The 19,936-nt window shown below is 28.1% G+C and overlaps 1 protein-coding gene and 1 long non-coding RNA gene across 2 annotated transcripts in view; one reads left to right on the plus strand and one right to left on the minus strand.

Moving 5' to 3' along the window:
• The window catches only part of LOC129920075 (uncharacterized), a 162,712-nt gene that overhangs the window by 95,190 nt on the left and 47,586 nt on the right, over positions 1 to 19,936 (minus strand). The gene's annotated exons all lie outside the window — the stretch shown is intronic.
• LOC129920072 (uncharacterized) overlaps positions 1 to 19,936 on the plus strand; it is a 125,005-nt gene that overhangs the window by 20,698 nt on the left and 84,371 nt on the right. The window contains exon 2 of the mRNA XM_056001238.1: positions 5,814 to 5,876. The gene's annotated coding sequence lies outside the window, so the exon portion shown is untranslated. The remainder of the gene's footprint in view (positions 1 to 5,813; positions 5,877 to 19,936) is intronic.

A 19,936-nucleotide genomic window follows, 5' to 3' on the forward strand; every position in this document is an offset into this window, starting at 1 on the left:
AAAACATTGAATTTTTCAATCAAGAATAATTTATTCTACAGAATAACAAAAAAAAAATTGTCAAATTCAAAAATATTTAAAATTAAACGTCATTTTTATTCATGATTGTTTTTGTTTTCTTGTGTTCCACTGTATTTTTTTCAAAATTCTTTCAAAACAGCTTTGACAACTGACACAATATTTTTGTTGAGATTATTCCATAGAATAATTTGTATTCGTCTCTGAAAGAAGCAGATAGTTTTATTCTAAGGAATAAGCTATATCTGCTTGTTGAAAAATTGATTTTTTCTCTATCCTTAGGAATAAGTACTAAATGACTGTTTAACTGCCTATTGAAAAATTAGCCCTTAGTTAAATGCTAACAATAAGGTACCTACTGTAATAAATTATAAAATATAAATAAATTATTAAACTAAATTTGTGTTGGTCAGAGGATTCACTAACCAGTACCTCATACGCACATTTTTGAGTTTTGATTATATTGGAACAGAACACAAAAAAGAATTGAGCAGATAATAGACCAAAATAAAAACGCCTCGCTTTTAATGAACTCGATTCGTTTTTTGAATAAAGAATGAATTAAGAGTAGCATACAAAAAGTGAGATTTTTAAAGGCTTCAAAAGAGTACAATCCCGGACAATTGATAGAAACTCTCCCGGACGTCCCCTACAAAGCCAAAAAAGAGTACATGTCCGGGAAAACCCGGACGCATGGCAACCCTAACGTAGTGGATTTTTTTAAAGTTGATAGTGAAGCATAAGGAAGTTCCAACTATCAATTTATTTTTCTTACAGGATTTCATTGTTAAGTTAGAAAAAAAAGACTCAGGTTTGTTTTATAGATCCTTAAAAAATCGTTTTTCATTCAAGATAAGAAATTATCTTTTTTTAATCCCAAATGATGGTCTATACGCTCACTTTTAAGAAGATTCAAAAAAAAAAAAAAAAAAAAAAAAATTATAAACCAACTTCAAGAATAGTTAAAAGGGTCATAAAAAGGACACCTTTTACACTTAATCCGATAATCATAGACTTTCATTTTAAAAACGTCTAAAAACAAAAAAAACAAAAACATCTTTGGCTTTCTTATCTTCTGACATATTAAATTGCATTACCCACCTTCCAGGGACTTTACTGATAAATCTATTTTAAGTTCATTCTTCTATATCTTACTTCACAGAAAGGATATTTTCACACAAACAAACAAAAAAATAAAAAAATCACCCCAACATAATCATTTACATACTTAACTCCTATCTTTGTGGATTCCAAGTTAAGAATTAAAGCTCTCTATATAGTGTTTTTTTTGTATAGTGTTGTAGTCATTACAAATACAAAAAAAAAAAACTTTTGTTTACAAAATAAAAAAAACCAAAGGGATACTTTATTCTCTGAAATAAAGACCAAAAACAAAACTGGAACAAAGATAACAAAAAACTCGACAAAAAAAAAAACGGAAAATTTCAGAAAAACAAGTCAGAAAAAGAATAAAGACAACAACAAAAAAGCAAAATAACAGGGGAGCAACTTCAGCTACTAGGTGAAGACAAACAACAACAGAAATTCTTGAACACAATATCCTTCAGGGGGTATCATACCCTCTTCCACCCTTATTTCAACACAACTCCAGAGATATACCTTCGGGGTTCAGGTAAAATATAAACCTTAACGAAATACCTGGTCCGATATCGATCGATTCCAGGTAGGAGGACAAAAACAAGGAGGAGTGACACCAATGAATGAAGGGACAATCTGCGGGGGTTTGAATTGGGGGAGCTAGAGAGAGGGGGTAGAAAAAATTGTTGTTTTCTTTGTAAATTTCCATGCGCTTTTGTTTGTTTGTTGCTGTTTGATATCATTTTGATAGACCAACAATGCATAGAATAGTAGAACATAAAATCGTCTTCCTTTTAATATAGGTATTTCTGTGTATTCTTTTATTCACTTTCCTTCATGTTTGTCTGAAGGATTCTTTCAGGTTCGGTTTTAAAAGCTTTTTTTTTTGTTTTCTTTTTTTTTTTTGTCTTTCTTCTATGAATAATGTATTAATAGGATTTGAATTCACTCTTGTTCTATTCAGTATTCAGTCACTTGCGGAAATATAAAGGAAGAATGAGTATAAAGGTATTGAGCCATAACGGTAGAGACATATTAGAGACATGTCTCTCTAACATAAATGTGGATATGTCAGTGCAGTAATAAAATTAATTTACATCTATGATTTTGTAGAGGAGATACCACTAACATGGACGACGACGGCGTAGTATATGCTTTGAAAAAGGTAACGAGTTAGTGTTTTATACGGCTATAAATAGAAACACAATTAAAGGAGGCGTTTTGTTTGTGTTTTTTTGATATTCAATTGTTATTTGCCACGTTTTATAGCATTTAGTCGAATTTTATGGCTTTTTTGATAAACAAGTTTTTTGATAGGTAAAAACTTGTTATAAAAAATTTACTTATCATAAAAAAAAAGGATTTAAGTGTATTGTTGACAGCTATTTCTCTAACTCTATTATAGGTATTAAAAAACATGAATTAAGGGTTAAGAAAAAAAAAAAAAACCTTTTGGTTTGATTTAGACAACTCTACTGTACCTACTCATTCATTTTAATGATATTTAAAATAATAATAGTACCAACCGGTAAAATGGGTAGTACAAAAAATCAAAGAATAAAAAAGAAATTGTTACACTCATGAAACTTGGCAAAAAGTTTGCTTTTGGAAAAAGAACCAAGGATCAAAAAAGTCAAAAAAAGGGTGTTTTTTCGTGGACAAAACACAAGAAGGTCAAAAATATAGTTAAAAAAAATTGTTTACGTAATATCATCATATGACACATGTTTTTAAGGTATTCTTTGATGCTGAATCTAATGACATAAGAATTAAGTCAATACGATTGCTCTAAGAAAAGTTATTGCCGATTAAAAATTATTGTGTTTTTTGACCTCAACAGGTAAAATATAACCGAAACCCATGTGAAAAACATGCTACACTGATGAAATTCGGGATGAAGGTGACAAAGGATTTAAAATTATTTTTGGTGAAAGGGTATTTTTTGATGGGTTGAGTTATGTTTGAGAGAGGTATCATAAATACTAACTTAAATTTTATTTATTTTTAAAACTTGGTGAAAAAGTTTTTGTTGGTATAAGAATTAAGAATTAAGATCTTTAAAGTGTACAAACTTATCTTGAGTAAAAGGGTGCTTTTTTTCAAGAAATGATAAAATTCGGAATTAGTACCACAAAAACTGGGACTAAAATGTGACACCAACGAAAATTGGTACAAATGTTTCAATATAACAAAAACCAAAAATCTAAGCAGCTTTTACAAATATTTTAGGTGAAAGGGTGTTTTTTTTTTTTGGAAATATAAGTTCTATAAAATCAATGTTTTTAAAAGTTACCCTAACGAGTCTTGTCTTTACCATGCGAATTACGATTAAAATAACTTTATACATTTTTTTTTCATGTGAAAGGGTGTTTTTTTTTAGGTGTAGAGAAAATATGGGTACATTGGAAAAAGTGAGTAATAATAATGGTACCCTATTGAAATTCAGCAATTAAGTAACTTTTGAGTCTTTTATTTTTTTTTTTTAGTGAAAACAAAACTGATGCACCACCCTAATGAAATTTGGCTAAAACGTTGAATTTGGGATAGAAAGTAAGAATAAAGAGTTTTCGTCAAAAAAATTTAGGTGAAAGGGTGTTTTTTCCAAGAGACAGTAAAATCAGTAATTGGTCCCAAATTACTTGTGACCCTTTTGCATACGAATTTTCATCGTTTCAGTCTTGTAAGTAATCGGAATTTTTTTAAATTTTTGGATACCTACATTTTTAAGACTTTTAAATTTTTTTCTGCGCTCTTTCTTTTTTTCGGTTATTAGGAGACTGACTAACCGAAATAAAAATCATTTATTTTTAAGGAAATCTCTTTAAAGTTTAATGCTTTGATTATATTTTTAATGTTAAAACTTCAAAAAATTGAATTTTGGAAACTTTCTCCCAATCTATCTTTTTAAGCAGTAGCTACAGATCGTCAAAACCTTGAAATAATGGGGGAAAAATTCAAAACTGGCTGAACTACCTATATGCTTAATAAAGGTTTCATGGAATTTACGATTTTTGAGAAAATCCCCATATATTTAAATTTAGAAAGTATTTTCTTTGATTTTTTTTTTCATTTTTGTCAATGTTGCAATATTCCTATAAACCTAAGGAAAATATTCGGATTGGGGACAAAATCCCGAAAACCGAAATCCCGAAAACCCAAAATCCCGAAAACCCCAAATCCCGAAAACCCAAAATCCCGAAAACCCAAAATCCCGAAAACTCAAAATCCCGAAAACCCAGAATCCCTAAAACCCAAAATCCCGAAAACCCAAAATCCCGAAAACCCAGAATCCCGAAAACCCAGAATCCCGAAAACCCAAAATCCCGAATGGGATCCCGAAATCCCGAAAAATTATATAAAATGAAAAATTTGCGCAAATTTTTCATTTTATATAATTTTTCGGGATTTAGGTTTCGAAAACAATCCTAAGTGTGAAATTAAGGTGTTATTACGTAAAAAACAATATATGTAAGTTTATGATTCCGTTAATATCTCTTTTTTACATGATTTCAAGTTCTTATTGTGATTTCAGCAATGCTTTGTAATGATTGAGTTAAGTTGGAAAATCGTTGAACTAAAATCAAAAGAATTATTAGTTTTAATATTTAACTTATAATAATTGTATGTTTAAATTGTTTTTAATTGGTTTTAATTTTATGTTTCAGTTAAAATTTCAGTTAAACACAGTTTTGAAGAGTTTTTTATTTTTTCTGTTTTTTTTCGGGATTTTGGCCTTTCTGGATTTTGGGTTTTCGGGATTTTGGTTTTTCGGGATTCTGGGTTTTCGGGATTTTGGGTTTTCGGGATTCTGGGTTTTCGGGATTTTGGGTTTTCGGGATTTTAGGTTTTCGGGATTTTGGGTTTTCGGGATTTGGGGTTTTCGGGATTTAGGGTTTTCTGGATTTTGGTCTTTCTGGATTTTGGATTTCGGGATTCTGTCCGTCTCCCAAAATATTCATCTACTAATTCAAAGTACAATAGTGCACCTATATTATAGTTTTTCATAGTGTCAAAACATCTTCATCCTCTTTATCGACCTGTCTATGGAAACGGATGTATATTGAAACCTTGTAACATTGTAGGTCTGATTGTTCTCAAGATATAATCACCTTTTAAAGGTATCATATCAATGTGTGTCAGAAGAATGACAAGGATAAGAGTATGAAATTATGTCTTTTGACCTCATTTTACAGCATTTAAAGATATTAATCTATTATATACATTTGCAATACACGCCCTTAAACTGACCCAGTAGCCCAGTCATAAGTGAAAGTTCAACTACTTATCTTGCTATGAGTGCATTTAGCAAAACCTGTAGAACATAAATATAAAAAGTACAAGACAATCATATTTTTATAGTAACAAGTTTTTTTTTTTTAAGAAAACTCTAAATAATTGAATAAGTCAGCACCCAAACAAATAATATTAATCTTTGATTATTCCACAGTAAACACCTCTATATTCCTCCTAGTTCATTAATTTTATATTACAAAAATGTCCTTGACCTACTTATATTCTAAGAGAAGAAGCAAAAAAAAAAAATCAATAAATTCAAATAATTCTGCAGCATTTTTCATATTCAAAGTCAACGTCAACATTTCTTTTTTTTTTTTCATTTTTTGTATCTTTGTATTGTGTTTGTACTCTTTCCTTTGATCTTTTTATAAATTAATTAATGAATTTTCCTTTCTTTTCAGTTTTAGCAAAAAAAAAAAAAACAATTCTTGTCTGACGGATTGTCATTGATATTTTTTTAAAGGGTAAGTTTTTTTTTTATTTCTACTTTTTTTTTGTATTTTATCTTCATTAAATTTGCATAGATATTTACATTGAGAAAAATCCTTTTATATGCTCAAATATCACTGACAAAAATAAACAAAAATTCAAGGACAATGAAAGATAAACATTATTTGCAAATAACTCGTTAGGAGTGTTGATATTAAAATGACTATTTACTCGTATTTTTAATGGTTTTTTGGGGGAAATTGTATTTAAAAGGAAGAAACTTAAAGGATTTTCTTTTTTTTTAAGTAATTTATCATTCTATTTAAAATGTGGGGAAAAATTTGGAGCAAAAAAATTATAAAAAGGACTATTTTCAATGAGCTTTATATGTATATGCAGGAAAAGGAATACACTAAGACAGTATAGGAATGAGGAAATTTAAAACCTCACAGAATTTTTATTTATTTTGTTTCATTTTCTAAAAAAAATATAAAAATAAAAACCCTTACCTCATTGGTTTAGATCATAAAGTATTATCCTTTATCAACTCGCAAACATATTAATGTAATGTATATTTATGTTGATATCCTGATACTCAAACAAACATGTTTTTTGTGTGTACACACAACTCTAAAAAAAACATAGGAAAAAAATCAATAAAAAAAAATACAAAAATATATCTATATTCAATGTAATAAATCCTCTTGAATTGAGAGGATACAACGAAAAATAGAAATTATTTGTAAATTTTTTGTGTAATATCCTTTTATCGAATATTTCAAATATAGCTTATTTTTTCACCCAACTTCAATGAATCATTTTCTATTTCAATGATATATTTTTTTATCAATTAATAAGTCCGTTATTTACTCATACTTGCTGAATCGGTAATATAAATTTATTTAATTTTTTTTATTTGGAATATTTTAAAAGAATTTTTCGAATTCTTTGGAAATCAATTGTAATTAATTTTTTTTTTGTAAGTAAGGTGGTTTCATTATGAAAATGACTATTTTTTACAATTCTACGAAAATACTGGAATTAATGTTTCCACAAAATCAAAGCTGTTTATTTTTTTTTCAAAATTAATTTATAAATCTGGTTTTCTTGTATCTATGGTTTCATGGCAATACATAATACATTTTTCTTAATGAATTAAATCAACCAACAAAAATGTATATTAATTGGTTGGAAAAGAATGGAAAACGCAATCATTTAACAATCATTTTCATAGAACTGTATTTTTTTAGTACTATAACTGCTAAACCGATAAGATGATTTTAATTCTGTATTTTTATTTTAAATATAAACCTTTTAAATATTTTCAATAAAACTATTGGATTTAAAATAAATTGGATTGTTTTTCCTGAAATTTTAATAATTGGAAAAAATCATTAAAAATAAAATTTTCCATGAAAATTTCTTGGAAAAATGCAACAAAATGTTGATTTAATGTTGAATCTGGATAAAAATAAATCAAGGAGGGAGAGATAACATTATGGTAATGTATTCAATGCGAGTTATGTAAAATGAAAAACCTGGAATTGAACTCAAACAAATAATGTGGCGAGGTTTAAGCCTCAAGAGTGACGGAAAAGTTTTTTTTTTATTAAAATGAAAAATTACCAGATACTTCAAATAAATTGAACCAAAAAGTCTGATGATCCAATTAGAAACTTTGAATTCCACTACTGAAAAAAAAAATTAAAGGATCACAGAGAAAAAAAAAATCTCAAATCAAGTGGAAAAATTGATTGCGAATTTAACCTTTTAATTTTTTTTTCAATTCGATTAATTATGAAAGTGGACTAAGTCACTCCTAAAAACACATTCAAATCTATCATAAAAATAATTATTATTTAAAAGGTAAAGTTAATTTGACAGCGAAATTGCAGTAAATAAACTTCCTTACTGCTCCTTCAGTGATTTCAAAAAAAGAAATAGAATTAAATCGTTATAAGAAAATTATTAAATATGTTTTTCTTTAAACAATGCAAAAAGTGGCCACACATATGAATTATAATTTTTTTTTATCTGAATTGAGATAAGTAAAATTAGCACTTCCTATCGATTTTTCAAATGGTTGTAGGTACCTTTTTTTAAAAAAGTTGAAAATCTTGAAATTGAATTAGTAGAATTGAATTAAAAAAAATTTTAATGTTGAACAAAATCAATTGAAAAAAGGAGACAAAATTCTGACTTTTTTAAGTGGTGTTTGAACACAGAAATAATTCACCGTAACAGTAATTACGAAATAAATTATTGCGAAACGGGCTACAAATTTTTAACTCATTTAAATTGATGAAAAAAAAAAAACAAAATTTTGGAATATTTGCTTTGATAAACAAATTTTGAATAAAAAAAATTACATAATCAAATCAAATTACATTTTATAACAATTCCCAAAATTTTGTATTTATAAGAAATTTCAGTAGTATTTTAGGTAGTTTCGGAATCATTGGCTGAAGTCAAATTTTTATTCGAAAAAAGATTTAGGTCCATTTTCCTCACTCGGAGTTGAACAAAACTTGAGAATTTTTATATTAAAAATTCTCAAGTTATGTTCAACTCCGAGTGAAGAAAATTTACGCTGTCCTAAATTTTGCAAACATTCTTGAAAAAAAAAACTATGACTTTTTAAATGTTCACAGGTTTTTCTTAAATAGACACAACAGTGGATGCTGAAAGTTATCAAACCAATTTTCGAAATATCATGTTTTTTTAATTTTTTTTTTTGTGAAAGGTTGATGTAAAAAATAAAATCAAAAATACATTTTTTTTTTTTTTTTCAGAAAAACACTCTGCGAAACTTTCGAGAGTTTCTCTAAGTATTTAATTTTTAGTATACTTCGAAAAATACAATTTTGATTTTTGAAAAAAAAAAAATGTTTTTATTTAGGTAAATACCTACACTGAACCAAATCCTTACGTAAATACAACAAAAAAATTCGTTGATCTAACGAAAATTTAATTAATTTTCAGCCGATGAAAAATTTAATTGGCTCAACGAAATGGCTTTCATACGTTAATGTAGAACTTCATCAATCAACGAAAACTGTCGTATTTTAATGAAATTTTTCATAAACATTTTTGATCGCGAATTAATGAATTTTTACATCACTTTACGAAACTTTTTCATTGATTAACGTAAAATTTAATTAACCACGGTGATATTTTTCGTTAGTCAATGTATTTTTTGATTAATTTATGAAAGAACTTTCGTTAGCTAACGAATTTTTTCGTAAATTTAATGAATATTTTAATTAAATTACGAAAAAAATATTCGTTAGCTAACGAAACTTTTCGTTGTATTAATTTTTTTTTTTAGTAGATTATAGTATAAATATTTATTGGACTTATTAAATTATTATTAATTTAATACAGTGCAAACAAAAAAATGGCGTTTCGACCCGGTGGAGCTCACTTGGACTCATCAGTTGACTTATCCGTGAGGAACCTTGTCAATACGCAAATATTTTTTATATTCAGCTCAACTTACATAGATTTTTAAACAAAAACCTAATGTGAACTATATCCAGCAAGATTCAATTTTTAACCATTAAAACAGAAATGCACCCAAGTCTACTTTTTTTTTTTTGTAAGGCAACGATTTTTTTTCTTTAAGGGGGGGTTTCCATAGCATTTTAATGGAAGACGGTTGACTAATTGTTGTATAACTTTTGCAGTTTATAAGATAATCTTATGAAACGTACTTTTTTGAAAAGGTAATAAACGTACAAATATTTTTGCATCATTTAAATTTTAGAAACATTTCTTGTGCGATTTTTATAAGGGTCGAAAATGATTTTTTTCCTGCAAATTTAGATTGAATCAGAATTTTGGTTGGGGCACCGTTGTTTATAAACTTTTTATTTATTTTTTTTTTGTTTTATAATGATCAAATGTGTTTTCATGCAGTACGCGAAACTGATTTTTTTTTTTTTTTTTTTTTTATTAGAAAAAAAGCTTCGTTAATTTGTTGTAATTTCATGTTTTTTTACTCACTCTTCTTAGAATAACTTTACCGTTTATTAGTGTTTTTAGATGAAACAAAAAGAAAACAATAAAGGGAAATTAGGAGAATCCAATAAAATTTCTAAAATTTAATTTGAAGTTAGTTTGAACGGTTAATTTGAAGGAAAGGTGTCAAAATGCACTTTTTTAGCATTTTGGTCGTGGGGCAAAGCGTGATTATTTTTTAAAATGTTTTTGTATTTTTTAATGAGAAGTTAATAAAGTTGTTCATGCAACCCGTTTGCCAAAAAAAAATATTTTTTTTATTTACACACTAAAAATTTGATTTTAATAAACCAATATTTGCATTCTGTTTTTGAGGAAGGGGCAGTCAAAGCATCCACAATTTATTTTTATTATTTTTTTTCATTATATTTCAAATCAGTTTCAAAAAAAAATATATATTTTTGCTCACAGTATTTTTAATATAAATTGTTGAAAAAGTGTCTATTTTAGCTTTTTTTACTTTGAAAATTCCATTGATCACGCACACATGCAAATTTAGTTCAAAAGAATGCCACGCATAAGCTGGCGCTAATGAACTCTTTTTTTCTGTTCTTTTCTATTTATTGAAAAAAAACTTGCTCTTGCGCTCTCATTTTCTCGTTATATTTTGTTTTTGTTTTTTGTGTTTACATAATATGTACTTTTTTTTTTTTGTTTCCTATTTCCTCACTCAGGCAGGCAGAAATCATTCATGAAATTATGAAGATGCTGCAGAGAGTAGGTAGATAGTAGATATTTTTTACAAGATCATTATCTTTTGTTTTCAAAAAGGGTTGTTTTGTTCTTGTTGACTCTTGGGTTTTTTCTAACAATTCATTTCGTGTTTATAATATCGCACCCGCGGTTGCGAGTTGACACTTTTGGGTTTTTTTTTTGGTGTCAGCGAAATTCTTTGCATTGTGTAATGTCGTTTTCTATTGACTTTTGAGATTTTTGTGTAAAATTCTCAGATTTTCCACTGCAAATAGAATATGAAATCTAGTTTTGTAATTGTGTGAATTTCAAACCAGTTTTCGTCCACAAACACCATATCCATATAAAGATCTATGTAGTATAATACCTACATCCATTTGCATGTCACCCCGCACGCGTGAGTGCGATGGCGATCTCACAAAGAGACAATGAATGAAAACCATAACCAACATCCTGAGAGTAAAAAACCCGAGAATTCGATGGAGAGAGAGCGAAACATGGTATAAAAAAAGAAGGTATGATCATTAGAAAAAACTCAGTATCGAGAACTGTCAAATGAAAGAAAAAAAGATGGCTACTTAGTGTTTTGACAGCCCAGCCCATTGAAATTGTTGTTGTAAACAAATTTGTCTTGGAAATTGTTGTTGCTTTTGACTTTGCCAAATGCCAGACGTCAAAACCTTATTACCCCATTTTGTAAGATGGCGGCTCTAATGATCATACCTTGTCTTTTTATACCATGAGAGCGAAACACATTCACTAATACACACAAATGCTTTTACATGAGATTTGACTTTGCTGAAAAAGGGAACCCAGTCTTAACTCATGTATTTTTTCATAAGCCAATGTAATATTTCATTAGTATATGAAGAATTTTCATAAGCTTATGAAGATTTTCGTTAGTTAATGTTGAATTTCATAAGTTAATGAATTTTTTCGTAACTTAATTAAAACTTTGATTAAGTAAGGAAAAAAATCGTATTTTTGTTCTTTAAAATGAGTATGAAATTTTTCGTTAATTGATGAATCTTTTCATTGAATTGGATTTTTTGGCACTAAAAAGGGAGAAAAAGTGTATGAAATGTTTTCATTAATTGATGAAGGTTTTCATATTACGAAAAATTACATATTTTCGTTGAGCCAACGAATGTTTCGTTGGGCCAACGAAAATGTAGTGTATGAAACTATTTTCGTAATTTTACGAAATTTATTATTTTCAGTGTACATGAAATTTCGATTTCCTGATTACTACGTGTATTAGGTACCTTAATTTTCTTAAATGACAAAAAAAAACTTGTTTAAAAATTAATTAGTTTTTTATGACATTACATTTCAAAATGAAAAAATAAAGGCGTATAAACTACAAAGATATCAGTTTTTATATCGGCGTAGTTCACTTCACATAATTAATCCTTTCACCGAAATTTCCTTTGACTTTGAGAGTGTCTGTGAGAAGTGACTTAATGAAAATAATAAGTTTCTTTCAGTCTGCTTATGTCGTCAATCTGATTTAATTTCAAAAAAAAAAATAAAGTTTTTTAACATCACAAAAGTATTTTTTTAATGAAAAACATAAAAAAAATATATATATCAATTTTCACATGAACTACCTTCAAGTTAACTGAATTGCAGATGAACACTTTTTTTACGAATCCATCGTAAACTTCTTCTTTTCCAAAAAAAAAACAAAAAAAAATACTACTCTTGTGCTGAGTGGTAAAAATTACATTTAATCAACGCCCTTGTGCCCCTTAACTTAATTGAAATCACTTGAAATCATCAAAGAGCTACAACATGGTTGGCACTATTTTTTGTATGTATGTATGTTATCGTTGTACCTACCAACACACACACACATACACTTTCATGTCGTCATGGTCGTTATAGTGAGAAACTTTAATGAAAAATGTTAAAATTAAAAAGTTGATTTTTTTTTCGTCTTTTTTTTTTTTTTTTTTTGGAACAACCAAGGCGAACATTTGGAAAAGTTTTCAACTTCAATAGTGTCTCTCTCGGATGTAGATATCCCATCATGTTAACCACCCACATAATCAGGTACGCAGAATAAGAATCCTTTGGTTGTGATGGCGCAGGAGTTGTAATTTCAGCACAAAAATGTATCCCACGATGAAGGATTGTACCGTTTTATCAGTAAACAGAGAGAGAGAGAGAGAGGTAAAGTAGATATACTCACGTATGAGCTGAGAAAAATCGTATTATAAACTTTTTTCTTTTTGTTTTTTTTTTTTTGGTTGAGGTTGGAAAAATAAATGAATGAGACGTGGAACCATCCATTTAAGTTTGCATTCAACTGTCTTTCTCATTGTGAAATTGCTAAAGGCAGAATCTACACACTCACAGTTGGTTTAAAAAAAAAAAATATATGTATCTGTATCTACCTTTAAGCTTCTATGTCGTTCATCACAATCCCAGGACTCGAAATTGTTCACAATGAAAGCAAAGAAATAATACTAACAAAAAAAACTAGAGAGACTCCCCGAACTAAGTGTAACAACTGCTGCAGAAAATATAATTGAAAAAGCGAAAGCAATTACCTTGGAGATGTGATTCTTTGGTATTTGAGTTCTTTAACAGCGAATAGTGTATAGATACGTTTTTAGTATGGGAACTATTTAGTTGAGTAAATGGATTTGTGAACTAAAAATAAAAATGATAGAATATGAAGAATCTGTCAAGCGGAATTTAAGGATATGAATGAATGAATGACAGGAAGACATATAGGAATTAGTGAAAGGTAGATGGTATCAAAATTTCATCATCTGCAGAATTTCTGTTCAATCAGAAAATATTAATTTTTTTTTTGTTCACGAAGAAAATGAATTAGAAAAATCCTTACTATGAATTTTTAACTTGCAACGTTCACACAAGCTTCGGATTCGAGATGGATTGCAATCACTCATGAAATAACGCTGATAAATCACTAGAAAAAATTCCTGCAACTGTGTTGAGTTGATTTTGTTAAAAATTAGAAATCCGTCAGTAGTGGCATACCACAAGGTGGAGTTCTATCTCCATATTTGTTGATTATATTAGAAAGAGAAGAATTCAAAGTGATTGATAACTGACTTTTGAAACTCTTGTTGGGCTTTATCTTTATTTTCAAAAGTGAGTTTTAAGACATGAAATGTTTATTTATAGTTTAGAGATGAATATTTGTTGGTACCATACCAAACATTTATGAAAAATTTATTATTTTAAATAATTTCTTTAAAAGAATTTTTAAAAATTTAATCGCCAAAACGTAAAGAAAAAAAAACCAATGCATAATTTTTCAGAAATTGATTAATTTAAATATTTTTTTATAAATACACAATTTCTCAAATATTTTTTTATACAAAAATTTGGATGCTATTTAAAAAAAAATAAAAATAAAATAAACGACTAATAAAATAAGCTTACCTACCATTAGAATTTTAACGATTTGGTAGGAATCTGAAATGGAAAAAAAAAATTCAATCATGAACAAATATTATACATTTTTTTGTTTTTAATTTGAATACACAAAATTCTTTTAAATAATAAGAAATGTCAGTTTTCCGAAAAAATGGCAACGAAATATTTCCACTTTCCGATTTTTTTGAGAAAAACTAAAAACGTAGTTTGTTTAGAATAGCTTGGATCCACTTTTTTGGACTCGACATATTTTTACATAAAACGAATACTTGCCCAAGTCAAAACCAATCCGTTTAAAAAAAAAATATTGCTCAGAAAACATTAAAATATTTCAACAAAAAAAATCAAAAATACCAAAGTGTTTTTGAAAATTTTTACATTGATAACTAGCGGACAAAAAAGATATTATCAGCGAAATCACATTTGTGAAATTATGATAAGTAGTTTAGCGGTTATTTTGGTACAGATGAAAAAACAAATTTATTTTCACGCTTAAAAAACGCATTACTCAGCAACCAGAAGAGACAACAAGCTTTTGGTTCTTAATCATGAATAGAATATAAAGAGACCTTTCTTTTTAATATCTCATATGATGAATTTCGAGGAATTTTTTTTAATTACATTTTTTCGGCAAGGGGTTAACCTTGATTTTGTTCTCGAAAAACTGAAAAAAAAAAAAAATAAATTTGTAGTTTTCTCAGTAACCAGACCTCCAAGAAACTTTTGCTTTTCTGATATGAATAGATCTTAACAGAATTTATAAAAAAAAAATCCGAATGATTGCCAAAAACTCTAATAACACTAATTTTCTAAGCCCTCACACTAATTTGTTATCGAGGTATAGCATGGAACACAGATTAACAACAGTCCAAGTTTTGAAGCAGTTACTTCCTATACTTAAAAATAATCCACAAGTTTCAGCTGAGTTTGTAGGTTCGCTAATAGAATATTATTTGAGTTAAAAGCCATTTCATGGACTGAAAAGATAATTGGTTATTAATTTGTTATTCTGGGCTAATATAACTTTGACAACTTTGTGTTAAGAAATTTCACTCAAACTGTATAGTTAAAGGGTCTTATATAGACAGGAGCTTAAAATAAATCTCTTATTGGGCAATACAATTAGCGCGTGTTCACATTTTGGCTCAAGTATTTACATCTAAGTGCTTTTCCGCCACTTCCACTTAATATTATTATTGATTAAAGTACTTTGAGTGCTGTTTGCTACACTTAGTGAAATTTTCTGCCTGCAGTTTAGACACTCCAACAGCTTAAATCTGGCCTCAAAATATTATATTTTGATTTGATTTTAATCATCAATTCGATGAACCCAAAATGTCTATCTTTTGAATCATTTCGTATTTCATTTGAAAATGTTTATCTTCCAAAAACACGAAACCCACAAAAAAAAAAAACGAAAAACCCCGATTTATCTCGTGCTACTTAACCGAAAAGTAGGCAAAGACATAACATGTGCCGCGTGTGAAACAACCAAAAAGACCTTGAACTATGAACTGCTAAGCAATAATTTATTTTAGCTTATATATGTGTATATAGATAATATACATATAGAAAGCTTATTCTTATTCCCAGGATATTATAAGCCGGCATGATACAAAAACGTGGCGGGTATTATTGACAATGAGATAACCGATAAACGTTTTTGTTATGGTTTTTCTGGTGTTTTGGCAAAGATACCACCTAAATACATTCATTAATAGTGATTGTGTGTATTTGGTGAAGGATGTGATGGTAAAAGATAGATACAAATAACATATTGAAAGTGTGTTAATTGCAAAATGAATAACCAGTTAAGGCTTTTCTAGGAGAAATTGTAGGTAGTTTCGGCATAATGCGATATAAATGTTTCGTTTTGTTGGTGAAGTTTGTGTGGGCTTAGTTTTCTTTAGAATTTGTTAAAAGGAAATTTCATGGAACTGTTATATAATGTTGAAGAATTATTTGTTCTTATTAGCCGTCATTCAAAAATTTCCATTTTTGCCGAGGATTTTTTTATTTGTCTTAATCTTTTGTGCAACATTTAATCAAAATTAAATTTGATTTAAAAAAAAATAATCGAAAATTTCATGAATTACCAAAAAGTCAATAAATAACCTTCGCATCAGGAAATACCAACATTTCCATGCTCTTTACCATAGTTAAATTATATTGGCTTGCAACAAAACACTTAAAACTTATTTTTCTTAAGTAAAAACGATCAACGGTGTGTACAATAAAATCAAACAAATGGATGAAAACTGAAACAAAAGAGCTGAGCAGCAAACTTGATAAAATATATTTGTTGCATTTTTACCAACATTCCCTAAAACATTTTACATAATTTATTTTAAAACAAATTTTAACTGATAGAAATACATTTTTGAAAGTTCTTGACTTTAGGGTATGTATATAATCTAAAAAAAAACTTGACTTTATTTAACAATTGCTTGCAATTCTAAGTAATTCCTATATTTGTTTTAAGGCTGTGAGATTTAACTATACTTTCCTATAAAAAAAACATTCATTATAAAAAATATGTGCCTTCATTTAATTTCAAATACCTATACATAAAAAAATTTAAGATAAAGTTTTATTTAAATAAAATCAGCGCAAATCTTGTCAAAGTTGATTTTATTTCTACTTTAAAACAAAATAAAATAAATTAAACTCAGTTTTTAGTAAAAGTTAAAAAAAATACAAAGTATCAAACAAACTTTTCAAAATTTATAACAATCTTTGAGTTGTTATTTTCTTATATTTTTGTTCTAATTTATCAGAAAAGAAGCTTTCAAGTTTGAGTTAAATATGCAGATTTAAAACTCAAATTAGAACACAAAGTTTTTATTTTATTTTCTCTCTCTCTAATAATGTTCTTAAAGTCTTCCGCATAATTCAAACGAAACAAATTCAAACAACAGAAAATTGAAAATCTGAATACCAACTAAAAAACCCACTTTGAAAAATTTATTTATTTATTTTATTTTTGTCCATGAACTTTTTCTTTTAGGAAAAAAAATCAATTTTTTATTTTTGTATTCAAAATGTTCTTTTATTTATTCCAATTTGATCACACTCATCAGAGAGTTAGAGTTTCAAAACACGTGCTATAATTTAATTGAATTCATTATCCTTCGCCGATGCCGAAAAAATTGTATTTTAAAATAAAAAAAAAAAAAAATATGTATCTCATCAGTATTCTCTCTCTGACAACAACGAATAAAAAAAAACATGGAAATTTCAAAACAAATGCAAAATAAAAGATAAGCTCAAACCCTCTTAACAAAGTAAATATCTAACTAGAGATACAAAAATGTGTTTTTTTTAATATTTTTTTTTTCTGTTTTGTTTAAATAAAAAAAAAAAAAAAAGATAAACAAATAAGCTATCTCTAGAAAACTTCTTTTCCAATCAAATTCAAATTGATTAAAGTCCATCCACGCTATCACACCCCCACTGCAATAGCAACGGATAGCTCAATTTGTATCCTGCGGGAATTCATTCCGTCCTGTTTCCGGTGCAGCTAGGCGAATAAAGATAATAGCGAAACAAAACAATTCTTCACGTGAATAAAAAATTGAATTTGAATAAATGACTGTTTGAGTATTAACTTACACTGCGAGTCAATATAATAGGTCCTTTCGAACTGCATTTTTTTTCTAACAAAAAAAAGGTGAGCTTTGAATGCACATCCTTTTTTACTCTATTCAATCGATACGTAGTGTAAGCATATAAATCACCCTTTAAGCCCTTTACAACTGATGCAACCCAACAACAACAACATACCAATACACACGTCGTCGGTTGTAGTATAGAGTATTGGTAGGTAACCCAAATGAATTGAAAATCCGCAGACAAAGCTTTCACTCGTGTCAAAGGATTAATTGTCGCCTACTGTCACAAATAATTAGTGTCGACTTTACGGTTAAGGTTTCATAGAGAAATGTGTAAAGTGCCATGGCAAATAATGCAAACGACACACAATGAAAGCGCAACAAAAAATAAAAAAACAGATAAAAATAGAAAAACACGTTGGTTAAAAGTGGTTGTTGGAGGAGGGGGTGATGATGGGGGCTGATAAAGTTGATGTTGGTTGGTTGGATATGTGTAAAACAAACCCCAACTTTACATCAACAAGATTAATGAGTACGTGATGGGGAAGAAGACACAATAAATGGCTTATCTCGAAATAGTAATGGATGATGTCGAACTAGACTGTAGGAGGTGGAGTATGGATGAATGAAATTTTTTCGTGGTGTTTTTCTCTTTCTCAACTGCATCAGTCTCTGTCAAGTCAAACAAAACAGACGAAAAAAAAAAATCAATGGTGTGTCTTAGAGCTTTTAGCTACTGGGAAATTACTTTGCTTACTTTGAAAGCCATATCCGTTCCTCGAGGGAAAAAAAAACCTACGTAGGTTAGGTATAACTTTGAATTTTCTTCTGAAAAACAACTTTTGATTTGGGTTTTTTTTTTGTAGGTTGTTATGGAAACGTATGTGTCTTTTGAAACAAATGTATGCTTTTATAAAAACAAGCACTAGGAGTATCTATTTCAATAATCAAGGCTTCTATTTTTGAAATACAATTTATGTGTAGGTACCTTCTTCATACATTCAAAAAGACATTTTTTTTGAAAGTCTCATGTTATTGAGAGTGAACGAGACTATTTTGGAGAAAATGAGGATGGGAAACATTAAGATCCTTTCAAAATTGTGTTTGTGCTTAATTTTTTGTTTTAGGTGGGTTGCTAGAGACGTGTATGTACTCCAGAGACACAGACACGTATTATCTAAACAAGCAAACAAAATGCGTGGTGGACTCCTGTAGTCATTCTTTAATAAGTTAGAAAATAATATTTTTTTTTAAGGACAAAAATTAATAATAAAAATAGAAAAATGAAAATAAGTTCATTCTCTTGAAATATAAAAAAAAATAAGAGCTAGCTTAACATTTAGGACAGTTTTTTTTCTATTTCTGACCATTTCGCAAATGACTCTTTAAATTTCAACCAAAATATTAACATTGAAGAAATTTTTTAAAATCATATTTTTTTTGAAAAAAATAAACGTTTTTTTTCCAAAAACACCGGCACACAAAAAAAGAAGTGTAATGTACCAGGAACCAGACCTATCTTTCTATAAGTTTTTGGACCCGCTGAATCGGAATTTCAAGTCCGTTTGGCCCTGTCATCCTCCAGTTTTGAGTAAAGTGCAAACAACTCAAAAAAGGAAGTTTTTTTGCATTTTTTGGAGTCTTTTTAGCATTTTTATCAGCATTGGAGGGTGACCGGACAAAACGGACTTGAAATTCAAATTCAGCGGGTCCAAAACCATATAGAAAGATAGGTCTGGTTACTGGTACATGACACTTTTTTTTTTGTGTGCTGGTGAATTTTTTAAAAATTTGTATACACAAAATCAATTCTTTTTTAAGCTAGAACTACATCGAATCACAAAGGCAAAAAAAGTATAAAAATTAAACAAAAGTACAAAATAACAAAAAAAAAATTTATTTATATGAAATTTAAAAATATATGTAAATTATTCAAAAAATTAGAAACTTTCTTGAATTTTTTTCACTTTGTATTTCTATGTAGTTCAACAAATTTTTAAATAAAAAAAAAAAAATATATATCGTTTTGGGGCCAAAAATAATTTAAAAAGTGTTTTTCCATAATTTTAAAATCAAATTCTATTATATTTATAATTAAAATTAAACTAAAATTATTCATAAAAAAATTCTTACATACAAATCTTAGACATTCTTTTTGGAATATTCTTCTTATTTTTTTCCTATAAAACTGCAGATGAAAAGTGTCTTGTGAGTGCCCACAAAAAAGAGTTTTTGATAATAGACAACCCCTCAAAGTGAAAAAAAAAATGATTTTTTGTACACTTTTAAAGTTTTTGCTATTTTTTTCGCAAAGAACTTTTTTTGGTTATAATTATTCCAAACAGTTTAAAGTGTCT

The sequence above is a fragment of the Episyrphus balteatus genome, chromosome 4, assembly GCF_945859705.1.
Source record: "Episyrphus balteatus chromosome 4, idEpiBalt1.1, whole genome shotgun sequence".
Classification (NCBI taxonomy): domain Eukaryota; kingdom Metazoa; phylum Arthropoda; class Insecta; order Diptera; family Syrphidae; genus Episyrphus; species Episyrphus balteatus.